Here is a 23,285-nt window from a genome sequence, read left to right as displayed (position 1 = left end):
GGAGGTAAGGCCTCTGTGATGAACAGACTGGAGAAGGGGAAGAAGCTGCTGCAGCAGAAGGGAGTGAGAATGTCAGAACAACATCTGCACAGACACCGAGGTCAGTGGGGAAGGAGGGGGAGCAGGTGCCCAGGCACTGGAGGAGATTCCCCTGTGAGCTGGTGAGGCAGGTGAGGCAGCTGTGCCCCTGCACACCCACTGATCTTGTCAATTCCCCTCTTTGGAAGCCGTTTCTCTCAAATTCCCTGTCTTGTTCTCGCTGCCTCTTTTCATCCACCCCATGCAAACTCTAACAACAACAGTGACTGTGACCACAAAGATGATTCCTTCCATCAGGGCAGCCAGCCGGGCTTTGAAGGACCATCCACCCAATTCCTGGGGCATGTTGTTCCATTCATCTCTGGTTGCTCTCCTGCCTGCTGCTGCTTTTCTCATCTCATTCAGCTGTTCCTGCAAGGTGCTGGTTGCATTTGGGAGCTGGATGCAGCAGTGGTCTTGGTCTCATTTAAGATAGCCACACATTCCTTGTTCTTTCACTAAGAGCAAAGCTAGGCCTGGCCTGTTTTGCAGTGTTGTTTTATTCTTAGCTTGGGCCTGTTTATTAACACTATGGAATCCCTTTTGAGTGGCTCCTGACACAGTTTTTTCTTGCCAAGTCACATTTGCTTTCAAGACTCGGTTTTCTAGAGCCCTTAGTCCTGGGAAGAGGAGACTCTGCAGTCCCCGACCAAGCTGTGCTGCTGTGGAAGGCCCTGCGCAAGGATCAGGGTCTTTGTCTGTTTCAGGAGCTCTTTTCATTCGCCCCCAGTATTGGCCTTTGCCTGGACTCCTTTCCCATGCAGGACAGAGGGTCAATAACGCTCCAGTGACTTGTCTGGCTCCTGTGCTAAGCTGTAGCTGGGCAGTCCAAGATCCATCCGGCCTGACCCACGTCGTGTCACTGTGGTAGTTTGAGCCTGGCTGGATGCCAGGTGCCCACCACACCACTTTATCCCCCACCTCCTCAGCAAGCCAGGGAAGGGGAGAAAATAAGATGGGAGTCTCGTGGGTTGAGATAAAAGCAGTTTAATAAAGAAGCAGCAAAGCCGCGCGCGGGAAGCAAAGCAGAAGCAGATAAAGCTGTTCCTCTCCACTTCCCATCAGCAGCGATGTCCGGCCACCTCCCGAGAAGCAGGGCTGCGGTACGCGTAGCGGTTGCTTTGGGAAGGCCAGAAATGAATCTCGCCTCCCCTTCCTGCTCCTCTCCCCCAGTTTATATTACTGAGCTGATGTCATAGGGTATGGAATATCTCCTTGGTCAGCCTGGGTCAGCTGTCCTGGCCATGGCCCGTGCCAAGATCATGCCCACCCACAGTTATTGGTGAAGGTGGGGGAAGGAGTGCTGGAGGGACAGCCCTGATGCTGTGCGAGCGTTAGTCATAGTATTGATATCAACAGTAAGCACAACACTGCAGGAGCTGCTGTGGAAAGTCACTACCATCCCAGACCCACTACAGTCACCCAGGGATGGAATTTCTTGTTCACAATGTCCATTTCAGAAATGGTGTTTCTTGCCACACCCACATCAAAGCAGAGTTCGGGGTGGATGTTTTATGAGGACTTCACACACGGATGCAGCTGCAGCTGGCTGTGCTGATGTTAGAAATGGGCTTGGTGCCCCAGTTAAAGCACCAATCTACAGCCCTGCACACTTCCAAAGGCCTCCCCCAGCTCTGCTCTGAGTGTGGAGCTTCTCTCCAAGCTCAGCACACCCGGGAGTGCTGGTCACAGCAGGGACTGTGCCCACAGTCACACAGAGTGTCCCTCATGCTGCAGCCCGTGCGTGGCTTCGACAGTCAATGGCAGCGCAGGAGGTGGGCACAGCCCTGACTGACGTGTGAGCAGCAGCCAGTCAGAGGCACAGAGGGAAGGTGAGGCCAAGGAGCCCAACATGGCAACAGGGGAAAAGAGGAGAGGAAGGAGGAGAGGTCACTTGTGAGTGATCAAACTCCAATGGGGGAGTGAGAGGAGTGAAGAAACAACTGCTCAAGCCTGTCCTGTGGTTTGGCCAAACACCAGGAAGCCAAAGGTGAAAAACACACTGTGAGGTAGACTCAGACCTTCGTCCTCAATGGCCCCTGAGGCCCAGCGAAGGAGGCGTGAGGGAGCTGTGGCCTGGGCAGACTGAGGCAGGACAATGGGGGGAACTCATGAAGAAGTGCAATGAATACGCAGATCTAGTCTGGGACATGTGGAAAGTTTTGCTCTAAGGAGGACACACTCTTGGTGGAGCCATCCCCTGTGTGCCCAGCGCTGCCAGAAAGGCCTGCTTGACAGTCACATTGGCTGCTGAGTCCTGGTTGGCACTTTCCTGGCATCACAGACATACAGCTTGTGAGTTCCACAGTACCCTGCAGCTCCCTTCTTCTGCCAGAGCTCACAGGGCTGCCCACAGTGTCTCTGCTCTGTCCCAGCCGCTGTGCTGGTGTCCCAGGGAGCCACTGTGGAGCGGATTTCTTGCACCTCAGCTGCCTCCTCCCTGCAGCCCTTCTGTGATTCCAGAGGCCATCCCAGGGGAGGGGCAGCGCTGTGGCCGTCACCAAGGGAGACAGAGAACGTTGGGCGCTGCTGATGTCACACAGGGGCTGTTCCAGACCCCACCCGGCGTTTGTGACCTCACCTGGCCAGGGACTATAAAGCCTCCCAGGGGACAGCCAGAGCCAGAGCCTCCCAGCAGGACAGTTGAGCTGCCCTTGGGACAACTCGGCTCCTTCCCTTGCTACTCGCCTTTGTGATTTCTTCCAGACATTTCTCCGTTACTGCTCACTTCTCCTCAACTCTCGTCCTCTTCCAAAGGTAAGGATGACCCAAACTCTCAGGACAGGGAAGAGGATGTAGACAGGGCTGACAGGAGAGGCTGCTCTGCACCTCCCAGTCCATTTCCATGCTGAGCTCTTCCACATCTCGGGGCTGGCCAAGGCTATGGTAGTGTTGCTGTCTGGTGATTCTTCTGTTGGCCTCAAAATGAGGCTTTGGAAGCTAAAAAAGAGACTTTGGGCCCAAACATGAGGGTTTAGATCATAGAGCTGGTAGAGCAGAGCTGGGAGTGGAAGGAGCAGCTGGGAAACTGTTCCTAGCAATAGCTCAAGCTATTCCTGTTCCCTTCCCTGGGACGACTTGACCATGCTGTCTGTGTCTCCTGCTAGATCCTGCTGAACTCTGTGCAATGGCTCTTCGCTTTGCCAGCGTGATCCCCTACGCCGTGCCTGGAGCGCTGGCACTGCTGGGCTGCTGGTGGCTCTACTCCCACCGCAGAGAGCAGACCAGAGATGATGCTGAAGCGGCAGCAGCTGCTGAGGAAGCGCAGCAGAGAGGAGGGACAGAGGAGGAATCATCGCCCCAAGGGCAAGCCTGTGTCCCTCAGGAACTGCCTTTGGCATCAGCAGAGGAACACCCAGAGCCCGACCTTCAGGATGTGTCGGCACCAAGAGCTGAGCCCAGCACTGCTGAGGGTGACACGGCAGGAGCAGAGACAGGAGGATGTGCAGAGGAGAGCGGTGTCCCTGCTGCCGTTTCTGTCCCTGTGCTTCCCGAGAGCACAGAGTGTCCCAGCAGCGCTGCAGCCAGCCCCGCACAGGGCTCAGGCTCCGGTGCCAACGCAGAGCAGGGGCTGGTGGAGGCGGCGGCAGCGGCTGAGCACGCGGCTGCCAGCAGGGATGCTGCAGGGCTGCTGGCGGCGGGGAGCCATGCGCGTGGCGCGGCAGGTAAGGGCTGTGCCGGGCTGCTCGGCACCTGGCTGGGCTGGGGCCGAGACAAACGGCTGCTGCTCTGCTTGGGGCAGCTTTTGGTCAGCACTGGGGTCTTCCCCCTGCATGCTGAAACCCCCCTGAAGAGTCCTGTTGAAGCCGTGGGGAAATGCAGCAGAGCTTGCTGCAGCAGCAGCTCCGTGCTGGCGTTGGCTCAGCTCTCACTCAGCTGGGAACTTGGACTCCTTAGAGTGTCTTGCCTCTGCTGCTGGGTAAAGGGTCACTGTGTTTGAGGGGCTGCTGCTGAACTCGGGCCTCCTCCTGTTACATTCCCAGAGGTGGGCTGGTTTGTCTCCAGGCATCAAGGGAAACTTTCAGTAGGCTCTGAAAGGGATTTGACCCTTTTTGACATCCTGGGGAACCTGATGGAGGAGCATCCCAACAGAATGCATAGCAAGTGCTCAGTGTCACCTCTCTAGGAAAGGATCTCTTGTCCTGGCCTGGTGTGTGGCAGCTGCCTTGTCTGGGCTGTCTGAATGCTGACCTGTGTGCCTGTTTGGCAGGTGTAAATGGGACTGACATGGGCTCAGTGGACACTGGCATTCCCGTGAGGAAGACAGGGACTGAAACGAAGTCTCAGCCAAGAAGAAAATTCAGACAGTCCGAAGTTATTGCCTGGGAAATAGAGCTGCCAAAGGTAAGAGGTCACTGTCCTGTTTATGCCTCTGCTGCTTCCAGTCTGGTACTTTCTCAGTGCCACCTCAGGGACATCAACAACCAACCAACAAGGGTTTTGGTGTTCAGCTCCCATCAGGACCCAGCAGCAATGAAGAACCAGAGCACAGCTGTAACCAAGGGGCCTCTTGGGGCTGTGCCCAGGGTGACGTTGGTTGTCCGAGCCCTTCTTCTCCATCACCTTCCACCCATGATCTGTCAGTCTGATGCTCTGAAAGCCTTCAGAAGGCTTTGAGGGTACACAGTCTCTCAGAGCAGGGGATGAGTTGCTTTCTTCTCCTCTGTAGGAGGGTCACAATTGAACTGCCTGTCCAAACCCACCGCTGCCAGCTGAATGCTCCCCTGAGCTGTTCTGGAGAGCTGCTTTGCCTCTGTCTTTAGTGAGCCGTGTCTAGGCTGCGAGAGAGATGGGTTTTTGGGCCTGTGTTCATCCCTGCTGCCCTGCTTGGCAGATGCAAAATGCCCTGTGGCTGCCCTGCACAGCATTGCTCTGGCAGTTCTGCTCTTCAGCAGAGCCGAGGGCTCAGGAGGGAGCTGTGCAGCAGAAAGAGGCGTTTCAGGGGGCAGTGCAGACAGGCTGTCCCTTTTCCTCAGGGAGCGCCCTTGATCTTGTACAGGGTTATCCACAGGGACTCCAGCCCAACCCTTCTGCTCTGTGACCTCGTCCCTGGCTGGAAGTGGAGGCACGTGCCCGTGGGAGAGGAGGTGTGACAGGGCTTGCCCAGACATGTCTGCATCAGCCTGCACAGCTGTCCAGCCCCTCTGTAGCCTGTGGTGCGTGGCAGCCTGAGTGGCTCTGCTGTCAATTTGCCTGCTCTCTTCCTGATCTCATGAGTTGCTTTCACAGTTGCTGAGACTTAGTCTTTCACACTGCAACACCACAATGTGTGTGGCATGCTTTTTAACAAACCCAAAGCAGCAGTGGTGTGACACTGGGAGAGGATGGGGCTTGACTGTAGGAAGCCAGGAACTGCTACCAAGCCTGGTTTTGCCCCATCGGGTCTTTTTCTGAGAGATATGAGGATGGGTGGATCAGTGAGCTGTGGGAACTGGGAAAGTGGGTGAAAGAAGCCAGAGAGAAGAGTGTTGTTTGAGCTCCTTTTCTCTCCCTGACTCTTGCTTTCTTGTCCCTTTCATCAAGTCATTAGGTACCCGTTTCATTGGCAAGCAAGGACAATTTATTAAGACCTTGAGGAGAAAGTCTGGGGCCAAAGTTTCCGTCTCGACACTCCCTCATGTCCCTGACTCCAAAGTCTGTCACATCGAAGGTAAGAGGAATGTCTCTTTGCTCAGGGTCTAGGATGCAGCTTGGGGGCCTTGATGAGACAGGCAAGGAATTGAAATGGACTCAGTGGCTTGGGGAGGCCGGTGCTTTGGCCAAAGTGTTCTGCTCAGGGCTGTTCCAGCAGAGGGATGTGGCAAGTTGGCTGTGCTTGGGCACGTGCAGCCTCTGCTCTGGGGCTGAGAATGCATTTGAACAGCTTTGGCTGCTGGAGCTGAACCAGCCCCTTTTGCAGAGTCCCTTTGGGCTTGCAGGAGCAGCTGTGGGATGTGTATCAGCACAGGCAGTCTGGGCTGGGAAGGATGTTGGAGGAATTGTGGCTGAAAAGCGCCTGCCAGTGCATTGGGTTCATGCTGGAGGCCAAAGCTGTTGGACAGGGGCCGCGGGGGTGTGAGTTGTTCATGTTGCTTTGCTCTCGGCTTCTGTGGCCAATCTGTTCCAACTGAACTTGTCGATGCAGCGCAGGAGGCTTCTGGCAGCTGGATCGCCTCTTGTGACAGGGGTGGGTGTCCTCAGCCTGCCTGTGCTGCTGACTTTGAAGGGGGCTTTTGTCTTCCAGGCCTCCCACATCAAGTGGAAATGGTGCTGAGCCTGATTGGCAGGAGGTTTGAACGGCTGTGTCTCCCCAGCATCTACCCTCTGTATCCCCCTGCACCAGAGACACTTCCTTTAGTCCTTGAGAGTCCCTGGGTAAGTCCCAGCCTGCTGCTGTGCTGGTGTCAGGGTGGAAGGCTGTTGTGTGCTCTGTGCATGTGCTGTGCTGTTGTAGTGGGCTGTATCCATGTGGCTGCTCCACAGATGCCCTCAAAACCAGTCTGGGGTTTCTGTGGCCCTCGGTGCTGCAGCTTCTGTAGCTGGTAGAGGTAGCAGAATGTTTCACCAGGCTCTGCCAAACTCAGGGAGTTGCACCTGTGGCCTGGTGGGCTTTGAGCTACAGACCAGCTGTTTGCCTAAGGAAACAGCACTTCAGCCTCGAGCAAAGCTGATTGTCTGCCCCCTCTGCTTAAGGGCCACTTGCCGTGGGGCCAAAGTCCCACACTGATCCATGGCCATTACTGGGATTGTCCCCAGACCCTGCAGCTGGTCTTCTCAAAGCCTTTGACTTCCTGATGGCATTTAATTACACCTACAAAGATTTCTTTGCTTCTATGGGGCATCTAGAAGCTGTAGAGTAACCGTGCACAGCGCTGTCTCTCTGGGTGAGAGGATGGGCCTTGCTCTGGAGAAGTGAAGACAACGGAGACACGTTGGGAGTGAAGTAGCAGAGGGGCAGGGCTTTGGCAGCCGTGGCTGCAGGCGGCAGGAGCTGCTGGTGGAACATGGACTTGCTGTGAGTGAAGCTGGTGCTGCCTGAACACTGCTGAGAATCTCTTTCCTCCCCATGCCAGCTGCTCCTCCCACAGGGAGTCGCGGTGGCGGTGGCCGTGGTGAACCAGGTTGATGCGGGGCACATGTTTGTGCAGCAGCCCACACACCCCACTTTCTGTGCCCTGCCGAGCCTCCACCAGCAGATGTTTGCCTGCTATTCTCAACAGGACACTCCAACCCTGTTCACTCCAGTGGAAGGCAAGTAACTTGGCTGCTCTCAAGTTGTTCATCTGAGAACCTTCTCGGGCCACGTGGAAGCCTGATGCCCCAGCCTTAGGCTAGGGGGCTTCCCAGGGAGTGAGAATGTGCCGTTGGCTTGTTGTCTCATCTGTTTTTGAGCTGCTGCCATAGTGCAGCTGTTGCTCTCCTCTTCCTTGCCCCACTCGTGCCTGGAGTTCCTCCCCAGCCACGGAGTGGTGAGTTCCTCCTCAGGAACTTTGCTCACTGACCAAAGGCTGGAAGGGAACTGGCTGCCTGGGGAGAGCAGCGTGGCAGTGGCAGCCAGAGCTGAGCGAAAGCCCAGCGCTCGTGTGTGCCAGCTGCCGCCCTGTCTGATGGGCTGTGGGTGGTGAGGAGGGAAAGCAGCAGCAGCAGCAGTGTACGAAACGCTGCTGCATCTGAGTAGAGGCCAGCAGCACTAGTGCTGCCTTCTGGAAATGCACTTGGCCTGAACCTTTTGTCTCTGCACTCTTGTGTTGTGCAGTCGGCACGATCTGCGTGGCTCCAGGCCAGGACGGGACATGGCTGCGGGCTCAAGTGATGGGCTACTGCCAAAAGCGCCGGGAAGTGGAGCTCAGATACGTGGACTACGGGGGCTACGAGAGAGTGAAGACTGACACCCTCAGGCAGATCAGGTCTGTAGCTCCTCTTTCCCTGCCTGAGGCCAGATCTGCCTTGAGGCTTCATCAGAGGCATCCCTGCCATTGGCATTGCTTCTGGGCTTTCCCACCGCTGCAGCGGGAACCGGTAGAAAGGGTTGTCTGGGCAGCGGGTGAAGGTTCCTGCAGAGCACAGCGAGCTCTTGCCAGGCTTTTCTTGGAGAGGAGAGGGAGTTGCAGCTTCTGCCACTCCAGTGTGCAAGCTGAGCAAAAGGATGCCTTCAGGAGGCCCCAAAGTGTAGATGCTGGATGAGCGTGGAATACAGTTCAGATTCCCCACGCCCCAGCCCAGCTGGCTGGGAGAGCTCCATTGGATGAGGGTTCTCTTACACAAGCCCATGAACTCCGGGATTGTGCCCCAGAGGCGGGAGGAAAGCAGCGCAGCCTCCATGATGGGGGTGGGTTTTGCCTGGAGCCCAATCCCGCTGGGCCTGCTGCTGAGACACGTGGTTGCTGCTGCCCAGGTTGCTGGGACAAGAGGCCTGGCTTTTATTTTGACCTGTTGTCCCTTTGAAACCGAGTTCCTGTTAGAGCAGGTGATGAATCAGTGTCACCTGAGAGAACAGCACAGGAGCCTAAAGCCACGTTCTTTTCCTGAGGGATTCTTTTTCCTTGAAGGTCTGACTTCTTATCCCTACCGTTCCAAGGACTAGAAGTTTTGCTGGACAACGTGGCGCCACTGGCAGGTAATGGAGCTCTGGAGACGAGCCGTTGGCTCCCCTCCTGCAGGTTTTGGTGGATGCCAAGGGAGGATTCTGTCTCTGCTTTCTCCCTCCCATGGCAAGCACAGCCTCTGACGTGGCGACAGCAAGGACTGGGAAAAGTGGGGTTTATCCTTCTGAACGTGCCTGCAGGGCACAACCTGCCGGGCTCCAGGGGAAAGATGAGGGATGTCCCGGCTTTTTGCTGCATGGGAGAGAGAATTCATTGCTCTCCTAAACAGCAAGGTGGCAGGATGGGCAGGGTGACTTAGCTGTAACTGCTCTGCCTGCTTGAGTCGTAGAACAGCTGCGAGTGCCCACTTTGGTTTTGTAGACAACCACCTGACGTTTTCCTACTAGATGATGAATGTGTGTAGTTCTGTGCTCAAGAGACGACCCTGCGAGTCTGCAAGAATGTCAGTCACTGCCTAGAAATACTTCCTGGGGAGTTGGGGGCTCCTCTTGAGTTGGTTGTGTGGGCTTTTCCTAATGGTGTCAGTGGTGCATGCTGCAGCGGTGTCTCCAAAGCGTGCGGGATCCTTCTGGGCATGGAAGGGGTGGCTGCAGGGGCTGGGGGTCAGGCCAGCCTTCAGCACTGGGGGTTGTGGCTGGCAGGCCTCCAGCAGGTTTCAGCTACTTGCAGCAGAAGTCAGTGTTTAGCACGTTCCCTGAGGCAGTGCCCTCTGGCCTCTGAAGCCTGTGGATAACCGCCTGGGTTTCCTCCTGCTCCTTCCTTCCCGCAGGCGAGGGCGGCTTTTCCCCCGAGGCGGACGCTGCTGTCAGCGAGATGACCAGAGGCGCAGCGCTGGTGGCACAGGTACCCGAGAGCTGTGTGGATGGAGGAGTCTTGTTGCTGCTGTTCTCCTCCATGCCCCTTCGTGTACCGTGTGTGTGAAAGCAGCACAGCCAGAGCCCATCAGCCTGGCTGCTGGGCAGCGCTCCCGTGCAGACATCTGGCTGCTGAGACCTTCCTGCTGTAGCCCCAGCACCGCTCAGGGCTGTGGCTGGGAAGGGACGAGCGTTCCCTCCTGTTGCTGCTGCGGGCAGGGAGGAAGGGCCCTGTCCCGGGCTGACAGAGCCCACAGTGGCCGGTTGTCCAGCAGACCCAGGGCTCACCTGGGGCTGTCTGTGAGCTTCCTTTGGTTTGATGCAGTGCTCCAGGGCATCACTCATCCCAGCCAGGGCACGGGCTGCAGTGACTGCAGCACACTGGCCTGCAGGGTCTCCCAGCTGCCTGCTGCCAGTAGCGGCGTTTGCTGCAGCCTGCACCCAGCTTTGAGGAGCTGAACTGTAGGGAACGTGTCCAGCCTTGCATCCTCCGTGGCTCAGATCAGAACGGCCTCACGCTGATGTTTCCCTGTGTTTCAGGTCACCAGTTACGACCTTGCCACGGGGCTGCCCCTGATTCAGCTGTGGAGCTGGATGAGAGATGAGGTGCGTGTGTGGACATAGCCATTGCTGCAGCTCTGCCAGGGTCCAGGATTCGGGGCTTTTCCTTGTTCAGGAGGAACTTGCTGGTGTTTCCTGCTGGTGTCTGATGGGCTTTTTTCTCACCTCCCTGTAGGTGGTGTCGGTGAACGCAATGCTGGTGGAAAGAGGATTTGCTCAGTGGCTGGGCTACTAGCCATGTCCCCAATGGCTCCACAAGTCTCCTGCCCAGCCCAGCTGTGGTTTCTCTTGTTCTGGACCTTGCAATCCTGTAAATATGTTACAAAAATAAAGTTTCCTGTTGTACAAGACAAAGCCTGGAAGCCAAGGGAGCCTGACAGAAACGTTTTCACCCCAAAGTGTCCCGTGGAGGTGGCGCTGGCTTGGGGTGCTTCCGGGTAGCCGACAGGTTTGGAGCGTCTGAATGCTGGGAGGGATCCAGCTGTGCTCTGTGCAGGAGCTGTGCGGTCACAGCCTTTGTTCTGAGCTCTGTCCTCCTGTGAGCTGACACAGGCAGGAGGCGGGAACAGCCACAGAAGCCCGGATGAACTGCCCAGAGCCCATTGATTCTCGCTACCTCACCATCCGAGGGGTCTCCAGAGCAACCCCCGTGCAGAGGCACTGAGCAGGGACTCCAACCTTGAGCACCTGATGGAGCTGGAACTGTCTGAGAAGGGGCTTGGCTGAGAGAGCAGCCGTAGCAAGAGCTGTGGGACTTGGTGTGTGAGCACTGTGGGTAGGAAACCGGTTTCCTTTCTGTCAAGAACAGCAGAGAAGTTGGGATTCCCTGAGCCCTGGGGGAGGACGGAGGTGTGCAGCCAAGGCCCCTCCTCAGAGCTGGGGTGTCCGGCCAGAGATGGAAATGGCCAGTGTTTGGGGCTGCTCTGGGGCAATTTTCCTGCAGCAGCTCCCTTGAGCTGTCCTTCCTTGCAGGGTCTCCAGCCATGGCCTCAGTGGGGCCGCTCACAGCCTCAGAAACTCGGAGGTTTGCTGCTGGTTTTCACTTCTCTGCAGGCTTGGTCACTCTTTCAGGAGCTGCCGTTCAGGGACTTGGCACCAGAGGGCTCATGGAAATGCAAAATGCCCTCAGAAGCCAAGGCTCTGGGCATCGCTTTCCTGAATTCCTCAGCTCTTGGGTGGTTCATGAGGAGATTTCAGGAGTGAAAATGTCACAACACTCAGCAGCAAGAAGAAAGAATTTCTACTTTCTCACTTCTTTTCTGATTTTTCTTTCTTCTGCACATGAAGTGATTCCAGCAATCTGCAGCCAACACCGACCCTGAAAGTCTCCTGATGTCGTTTGAACATGGAGACCAAGCCACCCTCTGGGCAGCCTTACTGGGGTTTCTGACTGGACGATGGGTGCTGCTTGCTGGGGCTGCTGCCTGGATGCAATGGGTTGTTTACTGGGATTCCTTCTTACTGACAGGGGTGGCTTTCTGGGCTTGATTCCCGAGTTCAAGGGGTTGCTTCCTGGGGTAGATTTCTGAGGTTATGTGGTGGTTGAGCCCGGTGTCCACCAAGTCATAAAATCTCTGCCCCTCCTAAACTGGACAGGAGAGAGAGAGAAATAAAACAACCGGCTTGTGAGTTAAGGACAGAGAGATCGCTCAGCAATGAGCGTCACGGGCAAAACAGACTCAACTTGGGGAGAAAAAGGTTTGATTTATTCAAGGAAGAATGAGAGCAGGGAGATGAAAAATAAAACTGAAGCTTAAACACACCTCCCCCCACCCCTCCTCTTCCCAGGAGTCCCCTTCCTTCCCCCCAGCAGCGCAGAGGATGGGGGTTGTGGTCAGTTCATCGCAGATGGACTTTGCCACTGCTGCTGCTCAGGGGGAGGCCTCCTCACACTTCCCACTGCTGCACTGTGGGGTCCTTCCCACGGGAGACAGTCCCTCACCGACTGCTCCAGCGTGGCTCCTTCCCACGGGCTGCAGCTCCTCACCAACTGCTCCAGCCTGGGGCCTGCCATGGGGGCAGCTCCTCACACCCTGCCCCAGCACGGGTCACCCACAGGAGAACAGTCCCACGGGGACACACTGCTCCAGCCCGGGGCCCTCACAGGCTCACAAGTCATGACAGCAAACCTGCTCTGCACGGGCACCTCCCCACAGACTCCCAGCTCCTGCCAGGAGCTCGCTCCAGGATGAGCTTCCAGCAGAGTCACAGCCTCCTGCAGGCATCCACCCGCTGCGGCCTGGGCTCCTCCACGGGCTGCCAGTGGGTCTCTGCTTCCCTGTGGCCTCCGTGGACTTCAGGGGGACAACCTGCTTCACCACGCTCCTCCCCACATAGCACAGGGAAGCCTTTCCAGGGCCTAAGCACCCTCCTCCCCCTCCTTCCCCACTGACCCTGGGGTCTGCCCAGATGTTTTCACATTCTCCCTCCCTGTGGCTGCTGCAGTTTTGCAACTGACCAACAGCTTCTTCTCCAATCTGTTCTTCAGTCAGTAACTGGCCGGCAGAGACACGGAGCCAAAGTGGCAACGTCCCGCCCCAAAAGGAAGCCAGGCCAGGGGCAGGCGCCCCACAGCCCCGCGGCTCCCTCCTGAGCTGCAGCCACCGGCCCCTGCGCAGAGACGGCTCCAGCAGCAAGGCCCAAGGCAGCGGCAGGAGAGAGGGACCCGGCCCTGCCGCAGCGATTCCTGACCCGGGAGGGCTCCGGGAGCCCTTCGAGCTGCTGCCACCCCTCTCTGGGGCCGGACTCGCTCCCCCGTTCCCGCGGCACCGCATCGAGCGGCGTTTGCACACGCACAGCACGAGGGAAGCGCCGGGGGGGGGTTGGGGCAGGACGCGAAGTTTTGGGGTGACCGAACGGCCCCGGCAGCGCGAGCGGCGGCGCGAGCAGGGCACGAGCGCGGGCTGCGCGCGGGGCACGCTGGGAAGCCGCGGCCCCGCCCCCTCCGCCGCACGGCGCCTCCCGCCGGGCGCCGCCGCACAACTACAACTCCCGTCAGGCACCGCGGCTCCCGCCCGCGGCTTTGGCCGGCAGCGAGGCGCTGGGGGTCATGGGAAATGGAGTCTGCGGGCCGAGAACGAGCGTCCACATCTCGTTCTTCATCAGCTCAGCCCGTTCCTGCCGCGGTACTTCCTACAACACACAGCTCGCATCACACGTTACTTACACGTTACCGCAAGGTTCAGTCTCCTCGAGGCACACACCGAGTCTCCCCATCCTTTCTCATCACCCACCAAGCACAGCCAGGCTCCTGGGCACAGACCATCCCACCAGCGGGTTTGCCCTTTCCCATGGGAGCTGCAGCCCATCCTGCCTTCCCCAGCCACTGCCCTGGGGGCACTCCAGGGACCTCTTCTCCTCCCACAGCGTGCAGGGGTTTTGTTTGGGCAGGGCCAGGACGGTCGGTTGAACCTCTGCTGTTAACCCCCCAAGTGGCTTCTGCTCCATTTTTATCCTTTTTGTGTTCCAGCTTCATCCCATCACCCCTTGTCCTGCTGCTCGATACCATGGAAAAAAGTGCTGCCCCAGCCTCCTTACAGCGACTATTTAGGTGTTTGTCAATATTAGTGAGATCCCTCCTCAGTCTCCTCTGCTCCAGACTAAACAGTCCCAGGTCCCGTGGCCTTTCTTCATATGAAAGATGCTCCAGTGTCCTGATCATCTTTGTGGCCTTGAACTGGATTCTCTCCAGAAGTTCTCTGTCCCCTTTGAGTTGAGGAGCCCAGAACTGGACACAGGACTCCAGATGAGGCCTCACCAGGGCAGAGCAGAGGAGGAGCAGAACTTCTTTTGCCTTGCTGGCCACACTCGATGCCCCCAGGCTGCCATTGGCTTCTTGCCCATGAGGGCACGTTGCTGGCTCATGGTCAGTTTATTATCAGCCAGCACTCCCAGGTGGGTCTCTGCAGAGCTGCTCTCCAGCAGGTCACCCCCAGCCTGTCCTGGTGCAGGGGGTTGTTCCTTCCCAGCTGCAGGACTCTGCCCTTGTCCTTGTTGAACCTCAGCAGGTTCCTCTCTGCCCAACTCTCCAGCCGGTCGAGATCCCAACTGACTGGCAGCACAGCCTCTGGGGAATCAGCCAGTGCTCCCAGTTTGGTGCCAGCAGGGAACTTGCTGAGGGTTCCTCTGTCCCCTCATCCAGGGGGTTGATGAAGATGTTGAACCAGACTGGCCCCAGAACCCATCCCTGTGGAACTCCACTGGCCACAGGCCTCACACTGGACTCTGTGCCATTGATCCCCCCCCTCTGGGCTCTGTCATTCAGCAGCTCTCCATCCACCTCACTGTCCACCCATCCCAGCCACACTGCCTGAGCTTTCTGATGAGGATGTTGTGGGAGACAGTGTCAAAAGCCTTGCTGAAGTCAAGGTAGATGACATGTGCTGCTCTCCCCTCATCTAGCCAGCTGGTTATGTACTCATAAAATAGGATGTCCCTCAATTGGGAGTGGAAAAGCTTCTCTAAAGTTTCCCTTGTTTCCAGTGTTTCACTTGTCCAAATTTGGGCTTTATTTTGTAGCACATGGACAGAGTTGTAGGATACAGCCAAGAGAAACTACAGCTGGGCTTGGCAAGATTTTCTCCTCTTGCTTTTCTCTGCAGAGAGTGATGGAGGCAGCTGGGACTTTGCAGCCCTAAGGACAGAAGGACGTGTCACTGGAGCAGGGGGAGGGACAGGGTAGATGTCCTGGTTTTGCTCAGCCAGGGACAAAGAGCCAGGAGGGTGCTGGCTCACTGCTGGAACCAGACACAAGGGGAAACACCCAAAAGCTCCCAGAGGTTGCAATCAGAACATTTTAATGGAATAACAAGAAGGAACAAGGGAAGGAGAAACAGTTCTAACAATGCACGAGGGGATGTACAAAGGGGATGGTGAGTGACGTCGTTGCTCATCAGCTGGGACCTGACACAACTGCACACATGTGCTGAGCACCATGTCAGGATGGGTTCCAAAACCTGCTGGCCAGCCTGGGGCAGCTGCCCATGCTGTACCCGTTCCTACATCCTTCTAGAACAGAACCTTTTCCCAGCAGAAACGAGCACAGTGTTTGTTGTCCAGACACAGGTGCTGGAACCTCCCGCCAATCAGGCTCAGCACTCTGTCCACTTGATGGGAGAGGCCTGGAAGACAAAAATCCCACCCAAGGTCATCACACAGGTAGGCTGAGGACACCTCCAGCCCTGCCATGGGAAGCAACACAGCTGCCAGAAGCCTCCTGTGCTGCATCAACAAGTTCAGTTAGAACAGACTGGCCACAGACCCTGAGATCCAACCACCGTGAGCAGCTCAGAGCCCCAGACCCCACTTGGAACGGCTTTGGCCTCCAGCAGGGACCCAATTGGCTGGCAGATACTTCTCAGTCCCAATTGATGCAACATCCTTCCCAGTCAAGATGCTGAAAAGCATCCCCTATCTGCTGCTTCAAGCCCAAAGGGATCTTGCAAAAGGAGCTGGTTCAGCTCCAGCAGCCAAAGTTGCTCAAAGGCACAGCCCACTTGCTACATCCCTGTCCTGGAACAGCCCTGAGCAGAACACTTGGCTAAAAGCCGTGGCCTTGCCAAGCCACTGAATCCATTTCTAATTCAAGGCCCCCAGGCGACATCCTAGACCCTGAACAAAGAGGCATTCCTCTTACCTTTGATTTGACAGATTTCGTAGTCATCAACATCAGGGAGCGCTGAGAGAGAAATTGTGGCCCCAGACTCTCTCCTCAAGCTGTTAATAAACTGCCCCTGTTTGCCAATCATGTGTCTGACTGTATCCTTGATGAAAGACAAGAAGGCAAGAGTCAAGGAGAGAAATGTAGATCAAACCCCACTGTGCCCTGGGGCTTCTTTCGCCCATCTTCCTGGTCCCTGCAGCTCATTTGCAGGGTGAGTTTGGACAGGCAGCTGTAACGTGACCCTCCTGCACAGGGGAAAGCACCACAACTCATCCCCTGCTCTCAGGGACTGTGAACCCTCAAAGCCTTCTGAAGGCTTTCAGAGCATCGCCCTGACAGATCAGGGTGGAGTGTGATAGAGAAAAACGACTCCAGCAACCATCCCAGGGAGTAGCCCTAACAGCCAAACGCTGAAACCCTCGTTGCCTGGTTCTGTATCTCCCTGGGTTGGCCTGAGATGGAAGAAGCAGGAGATGGCTGTGTAGGGCAGGGCAGGAGGCACGAGCAGGTCAGTGGCTGCTTACCTTGGGCACCTCTATTTCCCACACCAGGACATTGGACTGCCGGGATTTTTTCCTTTGGCGACGGTTCTGGTGACTCACTGTCTGCCCCTCGAGACCGTCTGTGTCCTCCAAGTCCATGTGAGTCGCACTGAAAGCTGCCAGAAAGGCACCATGTCAGCATTCAGACAGCCCACACAACGCAGCTCCCACACACCAGCCCAGGAGAAGAGATCCTTTTGTAGAGAGATGCCAGTGAGCAGTTGCTCCGCATTCTGTTGGGATGCTCCTGCCTCAGGTTCCCCAGGACGTCAGAAAGGGTCAAGTCCCATCACACAGAGCCCACTGAAAGCTTCCCTTGATGCCTGGGGACCACCCAGCCCAGCTCTGGGAATGCCACCACAGGAGGCCCGAGTTCAGCAGCAGCCCTTCACACACAGTGAGCCCTTCTCCAGCACACACCATCTAGGATCTGGAAGCCAAGAGCCAAAGAGCCCAACGGGGCCGAGCAGCCCTTACCTGGCGCGTGCTCCACTTCGCTGCCCGCCGGCATCCAGCCGCCAGCAAACCTCCTGGCAGCCGTGTGCTGAGCGGCGGGGAAGGGGCTGCGTGTGCCACAGCCGGCAACGGCCCCGCTCGCAGCCCGGGGCTCTGCCTGCGGGGATGGCGGCAGCGCAGCGGCGCTCTGGGCACGGCTCGGCTCCGGCGGGGTCCCGCACACGCTGCTGGCGCTGCCGGCGCTGCTGCCGGCCGCGGGGCTGGGTTGGCAGCTCAGCCTCAGCCCTGCCTGGGACACTGTGCTCTCAGGAAGCAGGAGGGCACAACATCCAGCAGGGACGGCGGCTGCTGCTTCGGGCCGGGATTCCTCCTCTAGCCCTCGTTCCTCCTGCGCTTCCTCAGCGCCTGTGGCCGCTTCCCCGGGAGCGCTCTGGGCACTGCTCAGCTCCTGCCCGGCTCCCACACGCGCTGCTGGCTCTGCTGGCGCTGCTGGCGCTGCTCTGCGTCGGCGCCTGAGCCTGAGCCCTGTGCGGGGCTGGCTGCAGCGCTGCCAGAACACTGTGCTCTGCACAGGGACAGAAACAGCAGCAGGGACACCACTCTCCTCTGCACATCCTCCTGTCTCTGCTCCTGCCGTGTCACCCTCAGCAGTGCTGGGCTCAGCTCTTGGTGCCGACACATCCCGAAGGTCGGTCTCTGGCCATTCCTCTGCTGATGACACAGGCAGCTCCTGAGGGACACAGGCTTCCCCCCCTCCTCTCTGCTGAGCTTCCTCAGCAGCTGCTGTCGCTTCAGCACCAGCTCTGGCCTGCTCTCTGCGGTAGGAGTAGAGCCACCAGCAGCCCAGCAGTGCCAGCGCTCCAGGCACGGCGTAGGGGATCACGCTGGCCAAGCAAAGAGCCATTGCACAGAGCCACAGCAGCATCTAGCAGGAGAAACAGACAGCATGGTCAAGTCGTCCCAGGGAAGGGAACAGGAATAGCTTGAGCTATTGCTCTGTGCTCTAAACCCTCCTGTTTGGGCCCAAAGCATTGCTTTTAGCTTCCAAAGCCTCATTTTGAGGCCAACAGAAGAATCACCAGACAGCAACACTACCCATAGCCTTGGCCAGGCTCTGGACGTGGAAGGACTCAGCCTGCAAATGGACTGGGAGGTGCAGAGCAGCCTCTCCTGTCAGCCCTGTCTACATCCTCTTCCCTGTCCTGAGAGTTTAGGTCATCTTTACCTTTGGAAGAGGATGGAAGTTGAGGAGAAGTGGGAAGCAAATGAGAAATGACTGGAAGCAATCAGGAAGGCAAGTAGCCAAAGAAGGAGCTGAGTCCTCTTGAGGGCAGCTCAGCCCAAGTGGCTCTGGCTGTCCCCTGGGAGGCTTTATAGTCCCTGGCCAGGTGAGGTCACAAACGCCGGGTGGGGTCTGGAACAGCCCCTGTGTGACATCAGCAGTGCACAATGTTCTCTGTCTCCCTTGGTGACGGCCACAGCGCTGCCCCTCCCCTATAAGGGCTCTGGAATCATTAAAGGGTCAAGGATCAAACCTTTGCACACACACTCACACACTGGTGGTGGAACATTTCCCACAGACACACACTGGCTGTAAAAGCCATGCAGAGAGCAGAGGGGAGGGTGCTGCAGAGACTGACTCTGCAGGTGCCTTCAGTCACATCTCTCTCAGTGTCTGCAGCTCCAATTCTCTCTTGACATTTCCATTCATTCTTGACCATCTCTTTATGGTGGTTACAGGTTCAGTTTTTCCATTTCATTGGTAGAGGTTTTTCTGTGGGTTTCTGTTTGTCATTTGTGGGGGAGGTGTGTCAAGTTTTCCCCTTGCTCCTTTGAGTGCTGGGCTGCCTTTTGACACATCACACTAGCACTGACTGTCACACCTCATTAGATTCTCCTGGCTGGCTGCTCCACCTGGGGGCCACATCTTTTAGCCACAGAAGTTCCACAAAATCCATTTTTCCACTCACAATGCCACCCAAACCTCAACTTTCCTTTGAGAATTGCCCCTAAACTCTCTCAGAACTCCCCCAAACCCTCACTTTTCCCCTCAAAACACCAACAAAACCCCACTTTTTCCTTGCAAACTCCACACAAAGCCCCACTTTTTCTCTCAGAATTGCAACAAAACCCCATTTTATCCCAGAACTCCACCACTCTTTTCCCTCAGATATGTACTCAATCCCAGCTTTTCCCTGCAAAACTGCACAAAAACACCACATTTTCTCCCAAAACTCCAACAAAACCCCACTTCTTCTTTCAGAAATAAACCAAAACACCACTTTTCCACTCAGAATATCTCCAAAACCCCACTTTTCCTCTCAAAACTACACCCAAATCCCAATTGCTTTCCCTCACAATTACCCCAAAACCTCTTTTGATCCCTCAGAACTCCCCCAAAACCCCACTTTGTCCTTCAAAACTCACACAAAACCCATTTTCTCCTCACATCTTCCCCAAAGTCCCACTTTTCCCCTCAGAATTGCTTCAAAACCTCACTTTTTCCCTCCAAACTCCACCTAAACCCCACTTTTGCTCTCAGAAATTTACCAAAACCCTGCTTTTTCCCTCAAAACACCACCCAAATCCCACCTTTTCTCTCAGAAATGCCCGAAAACCTCATCTTTTCCATCAAAACTCCACCCCAATGCCACTTTTTTCCCTCAGAAATGTACTCAAACCCCACTTTTCCCCTCAAGACTGTTGTAGGCACCTGGAAGATCTCGGGTTGTAAGGCCCGAGGTGGAGGGTACAGAAGAGGTGGGCATGGGGTGGAGTGAAAGGATGACTTGTGTCAGCAGATAAAAGCACATGGTGTAAACAATGAGCTGGAATCAAGCCTCATCCATACTGGGTGCGCAGTGATCTTGTCCCCTCAGCGGGGGTGGGCTGAGTGGTCCATGCGGGCGGCCTGGTGATGTTGCTGGTAGTGGCAACACGTCCCCTTTACACCCCCTTAGCTCCTTCTAATGAGAATTGGGTTTGTCCAGCGGCCTTCAGCGCAGCTCTGCTGACCACTTGGCTGGTTGCTACTTGCATCTCCTGCTCAGGGAGAGGCTCCTCCAACCAGCTCCGTGCACACGCTGTGCTCACACCCCAGCCCACTTCTTTCTCACGCTGCACTCAGTCCTGCATCTTGGTTTCCCACATGTCCCCCTTCTTTGTTTAGTTGCTGAAGAAGTAGCACAGTCTGCATCTGAGCATGCATTCCTCGAGTCATTGTTCTTGCAACCATGAGGCAGGCAAATCCTGCAGTACAGGGCAAGCAACAAGCAAATGCACACAGAGCTAACAAGAAGGCAATTTCCACCATTGCGATTGGCTTTAACCAAGAGCCCAGTCCTGACCTCCAGCTCCGTCCTGAAAAATCATCCCAGCCACTCACGTTAAGTCGTTTGGTGAGATCCTTCAAATCCTGAAGGCTCTTGTGTATGGACTCTGAGCGCTCACTCAAATTCACACACCACGTGCCTTCACAGCCCTCACAGCCCCGTCCTTGTGCCAGCCATAAACAATCTGCGGAGGCTCTGTTCTGCAAAGGAGCGTGTCTGATGGAGCCTGTATCGGGTAACCATCCAGTTAGTGCTGCTGAAGTACTGCTGCTGCATTTTGCAGCAGAACCGTGCAGCACCCCTTGTTCTCCTGCGTGTCTGAGGGCTCTCAGTGAAGCCTTGGGGTGAGGGACAGCTGGGAGCTGCAGCCCCAGCTTGAGGCCGGGCTCAGGACTAGAAGGCAGCTGCGATGAAGGGCTCTGAGTGCAGCCTTGCCTGCTTGGGCTGTCTGCCTCTACTTATGTTTCTGAGGGCCTGAGGGCTCTTCATGGACTCTTGGGACTGTGCCCAGACCTTTGGGTTTTCTGCTATTCAATGAATCACCCAATGGATGATGGAAACTTTATCTGGGTGCTTGGTTGCAGATGCGGCTCCAGACCCTGAGGACGATCCTGCACTGGAACCCACCGTGTATCCCACTGGTGAGTGGTTGGCCTCTAGTGACTTCGCAGACTAAACACTCGTTTGCCACATTCTATGGCATAGAAACTCAACTTTATTCTTTCTGTTCAGGTTCTGGAACAGAGGAGAATAAACCTGAAAGAGGAAAATCTTCCCAGAGCTTCAGTGAACTTTTAAAGAAAGTCTTTGACAAGGCAGCAAATGGTGTGTAAATATTTCACCCCAAAACAGAAGCCTTGGGCAGCTGAGGGTTTAGATCCAGGCAGGGACATGCTGTGACTGTCAGGCACACACAGGAAGGGATCAATCAGAGCCCCGGGGCACTGAGCCTGGGTTTCACGTCTCAGAGCTGCTGGCGAGCCACAGAGGTGGCTCAGAGTCTGGGTGCAGCTGTGGTTCAAGCTGAGGCCAGGAGACACCCGCTGCCCATGTTAGAGCAGGACTGGCCAGAGCTGCTCTGGGCAGCTGCTGCTGTGCAGCTGGCAGGAACTGGTGGTGCTCACGCCTCGCTGCCCGTGGCCGCAGGGGAGAGGGCTCTTGGGCGGCGCAGAGGACGCGCAGCAGCTCGGGGTGGCTGGCATCGGCAGACTGCCGGGCTGCAAGCATGGCCTGGCCGGCTTTGGAGCGGCCCCAGAAGGCAGCTGCAATGAAGGGCTCTGAGTGCAGCCTTGCCTGGTTGGGCTGTCTGACACCTTGTCCCAAAGGCTCAGAGACAGGCTCCAGGCGACTTTGATAGTAAGACTCGGGGAGGGAAGCAGGGCAAGTACCAAAGCAATGTGAAGTTTGGCCAAGAAGGGGGAACACATCCACGACCCTGGGAAGTTTGGATTGCAGCCAGCAGAGTACACAAAGCTGAGAGGAGAAGGTCCAGACTTAGTTTCTGAAGTTTGCTCTGTTTCTGCTGAAACCAAGGCACTGTCTCGGCCCCAATGTATTCACGTCTTCAGAGATGCCGAGAACGGGAGGAAGAGCATTTCCTGGTGATGCCGGCCCTGCCAGCAGCGCGCAGGACACACTGACGTGCAGAACTGTTCCTCCAGGTGCGGACGGCGAGAGAAACACAAAGGCCAATCCTCCTCAGGATGTCCAGCAGTATTGGCTAGCGGGCCTTGTGATCACCGTGGGCTCTGTGCTGCTTGGGATGGTTCTCTGTTGCGTGATCTTTCTGTGTAGGAAGAGAAAGTGGTGAGTTGTTTGGAGGCTTCTTTTGCCAGTCTTCTGTATGAGATGGGCGCTGTTGGCCGTGAAGGATTTAGAGGTCAGACATTCTGGGGTGCCCAGTTAGTTCCTGGTCAGACTGGACTGAGCTTTCTGCTGACAGATGATTGAAGTACCCTCTTAGTTCATGGCAGCTTTTTTCCAGAACCCCTTCTTTCTGTGGCAAGTGTTAGTTCAAAGTGAATCCACCTCAACAAGAGCAGACCCAGCCACAGATGTAGCCGGGGCAAGGTCAGAGAGTAGAAAGAACAGGAGCTGGCGTGGGCAGAGACAGCGAGAATGGCCATAGTGACATCTCCCCAGCAGGGAACCCGTCACTAGCAACCGCCCCGTGAGCTGATGCCCTAAACGCCCAATGTTCACCTCGGCTGAGGCATCCCAGCAACTCAGGCCGTGCTGAGGAACCTTCCCAGCTGTGGGCCCGTCCGTGAGAAAGGCAGTGAGCGTGTCCCTTCTGCATGCCAGCACTGCCTCCACGTGCTGGGGCCAGGGCTCCTTCCCGGCGCAGGCGGGTCAGGATGGGCAGGGCTGAGAGGGGAGGAGCCATGGGTGGGTGAGCAGAGCCCCAGCTGAGGGGTGTGGGGCACTCCATTTCTGCACAAACTCTCTGTGCTCACAGTTCCCACGGGCAGGCCGGTGCTCAGACCCCACTGTGTGCCCAGCACTGCCCAGCACCCCTTCACCCACCCGGCACCAGAGCTGCAGCACGGCCTCAGCAGCTGCCTCTCCACAGGCACTGACACACAGAGTGACAGCCCAGGCAGCCAACCAGAGGAAACAGCCCCTCAGTGACAGCCCAGGCAGCCAATCAGAGGAAACAGCCCCTCAGAGTGACAGCCCAGGCAGCCAATCAGAGGAAACAGCCCCTCAGTGACAGCCCAGGCAGCCAACCAGAGCAAACAGCCCCTCAGAGTGACAGCCCAGGCAGCCAACCAGAGCAAACAGCCCCTCAGAGTGACAGCTCAGGCAGCCAATCAGAGGAAACAGCCCCTCAGAGACAGCCCAGGCAGCCAACCAGAGCAAACAGCCCCTCAGAGTGACAGCTCAGGCAGCCAATCAGAGCAAACAGCCCCTCAGTGACAGCCCAGGCAGCCAACCAGAGGAAACAGCCCCTCAGTGACAGCCCAGGCAGCCAACCAGAGGAAACAGCCCCTCAGAGTGATAGCCCAGGCAGCCAATCAGAGCAAACAGCCCCTCAGAGTGACAGCCCAGGCAGCCAATCAGAGGAAACAGCCCCTCAGTGACAGCCCAGGCAGCCAACCAGAGGAAACAGCCCCTCAGAGTGACAGCCCAGGCAGCCAACCAGAGCAAACAGCCCCTCAGAGTGACAGCTCAGGCAGCCAATCAGAGGAAACAGCCCCTCAGAGACAGCCCAG

Source organism: Colius striatus, chromosome 12 (assembly GCF_028858725.1).
Source record: "Colius striatus isolate bColStr4 chromosome 12, bColStr4.1.hap1, whole genome shotgun sequence".
Taxonomy (NCBI): domain Eukaryota; kingdom Metazoa; phylum Chordata; class Aves; order Coliiformes; family Coliidae; genus Colius; species Colius striatus.
This window is presented reverse-complemented; position numbering follows the sequence as displayed.